Here is a 3,086-nt window from a genome sequence, read left to right on the forward strand (position 1 = left end):
CTAGGCTCTTCATTTTTCATATTAGGACATGAGAATTGCCCTTTCCTTGCCTGTGAACGCACCAGGAACTTATCTCACTATTTACACACGTCCAGTACGAAAGCATCCAAGACTAGTTTAAATTTCTGTTCCCACCGCGCCGCCTTTGTCTGCTGCTTTTGATAAGTCCAGACCGGCACGCTCCCACGCATGACCAGTCGGCTTCTCCAAGCAAGGACGGTGATTGGTCCAGTGTGAGTAAGGGAGGCGGGGGGAGTGCAGGGGTTGGCTGGCAGCAGAAAGTGGGCTGGCAGCAGGAAGTGGATCGAACACAGTTTGCATGTTCCCACTGTAAGGCACCGGGTGTGGAGGACGCTTTATTTTTTTTATTCGCCGTATAAGTGGATACGCTTAACGCGGCAAAATTGCGCTCTGGAGACGTCCTCGGAATCCTTTTGGTGAGTTGCAGTGGGAACATGCAAGGAAAGCCCGCGGAAGCCGGCGCCGCAAATGGTAAGTGCGGACATGGCCCTTATTAATTTCCCTTTAGGGTTTCATGTTTTTCTTTCATGCAGTCTCCTGAGTTTAAATTCCCAAGGAGACACTGATATAGTCAACTATTGTCTTCAGATAGACATTTGTTTTGCAAACAAGTATAAAAACAAAGGGTGGCTTCCTATTTTGGTCAAAAATTCAATTTTGCTCTTTTGAGCAAGTGTCAAATCAATGAGGAAATTAGTTAGAGCAGTGTTGTGCAGTAAAATTGAGGATTTTGTTGGATTGATGAATAAATTAAGAAGCAACTGATCATTGGAGCTTTACACATTGTAAGTAAATAAGAAATTTTCTTTCTAACATCCTGTGAAAGTTTGTGGAAGTTTCTTAAATCCATAGTGCACATTCTTTCTCCCTCTTTCACTCTCTCTCTCTCTCAGATTATGTACAGGAAAATCATAAGAACTATATAAGATAGGGTTACTTGGGGTCATGCAATGATTTTATGCTAGTTTGGTAGAATTTTTAATTTTTCCCTCCCTTTGAACAATTGACTTCTCCATACCCTATCACAACCTCCTGTTGATTTTGAAGTGCCCATCACTTTGTGAAAGAGTTTTTCATATGGCATGGGAGAGCTCAAAGAAAATTTCTCAGCTCACTGGACCCTGGCCTGTGGAATGTAAATGAACACATTGCTTATAGTTCCACCCTGCTCACAGTATTCGTATAGTGAAAGGGGCCTTCCTCCCCCCCTCCAAATTATCTCCATCTGTGGGAAGGAAAGTCCAGTCTATTAGAGGAAGTCTCAACAGAGAGCTATAAAGAATGAGTAACCCTGAGAATTCAGTCTCAGATGGATTTTTAGTTAAGTTTATTGAAGGGCTTTGATTCATAATATCATGCTATGGTGTTAGGCTACAAAAATGATCTTAATTTAGACACTTGTAGCATCCTCTGGTGGCAGTTTCTGATCCTGCCACTGTGTTCAGTTATGGCTGGAGCTTTCCTCCATTCCAAGGAACCTTTCTGTGCTGGAATAAGTCCTTTTTCCAGTCAAAGGTGCACTCCCCTCAGAGAAAGGCTCCTTGCATTAGAAGAGTGCTCCACTCTTTTTAGAGGACTGTGGAGATTGGTTTATCCAAGTAGAAGTCACATATTCCTTCTAAGTTCTGACAGGTATAGCCCAGGTGCTTATTTTCCCCTCTACCAAGACTTACAGTGCATTCCTGAACTGAATCCTGCACCAGGCAAAGTAGGCAATACGGCTGCACTGCCTGCAAAGGAGATTTTGGCCCTGCCAAAGACTACAGAATGAAAGACTACAATGATACATAATATTGCCAATAACTAAAATATTCTAAAATGCTACTTTCCACAGATGCAGGGTGTTGAAACACTGGAACTTAAAAATCAAACAGTCGTCAAGGAATTCATCCTGTTGGGGTTTAGAAATATCCAGGATATGAAAATTTTTCTGCTACTGGTTTTCTTGGTGGTCTATGTAATGACCATGGTGGCAAACATCCTCATTATTGTGCTTGTTGTGGCTGACCAACATCTTCACACTCCCATGTATTTCTTTCTGGGGAATTTATCCTTTTTGGAGACCTTGTACAGTTCAGCGATTACACCCCGAATGCTGGCTAGCTTGCTAACCGGAGACAGAATGATTTCAATCACTGGATGCTTTGTGCAGCATTATTTCTTTCAAACTTTAGCAGCTGTTGAATGTTATCTCCTTTTTGCAATGTCCTATGATCGATATTTGGCGATATGTAAACCTCTTCATTACATGTCCTTAATGAATGGCAAATTATGCCTCCAGATGGCAGCTGGGTCTTGGATAGCTGGTTTTTTCGCTAGTACTATGACAATAATCTTAATGTTGAGGTTAGTTTTCTGTGGTCCTAATGAGATCAACCATTTCTTTTGTGACACTTTTCCAATTATCCAGTTGTCTTGCAGCAACACTTTCTTTTTAAAAACACTAATTTTAGTATTGGTTTCTGTATTCACCCTTCCCCCATTTACACTAACTGTAATGTCATACATATACATCATTGTTGCCATCCTCAAAATCCCATCCACCACTGGAAGGCAAAAGGCCTTTTCTACCTGCTCCTCCCATCTCATTGTGGTAACAATTTACTATGGCACAATAGTGGCTGTGTACGTCTTACCAGGCTCCTCTTCTCTCAAAGACTTGAATAAAGCTTTTTCTGTCTTCTACACCATCCTAACACCTCTGCTCAACCCTCTCATATACAGTTTGAGAAACAAAGATGTAAGGGACTCTATTCAGAGGTTTGCAGTTATCGTATTCGGTAAAACTCAGGCAAAGAACCGGGAAGATAAGACTGCACTGAGCCTAACAAAGGAGCCCAAAGAAGTCTTGAAGTGGTAGATAACCAAGATTGCAATTCTGAACACTCCCCACCCTCAGTTTGTGATCTATTTGAGGGTGGATAGCCGAACCAATTATATATTATGGTTGGCCTCACCTGCTACAGTAAGCACTTATATACGGCAACCATCTTTTAAATTAATTGGGTTGTTTTGTAGTTTCATATATTTTATTGCTTATTGTTATATTGAAAATTTTAATGTTG

At 41.3% G+C, this 3,086-nt stretch overlaps 1 pseudogene; it reads left to right on the forward strand.

The window, feature by feature from the left end:
• Positions 1 to 1,987: 1,987 nt before the first annotated feature.
• Positions 1,988 to 2,805, forward strand: LOC130492998 (olfactory receptor 2AP1-like; annotated as a pseudogene).
• Positions 2,806 to 3,086: the final 281 nt, after the last annotated feature.

This window comes from Euleptes europaea, unplaced genomic scaffold (genome assembly GCF_029931775.1).
Source record: "Euleptes europaea isolate rEulEur1 unplaced genomic scaffold, rEulEur1.hap1 H_4, whole genome shotgun sequence".
NCBI classification, from domain to species: domain Eukaryota; kingdom Metazoa; phylum Chordata; class Lepidosauria; order Squamata; family Sphaerodactylidae; genus Euleptes; species Euleptes europaea.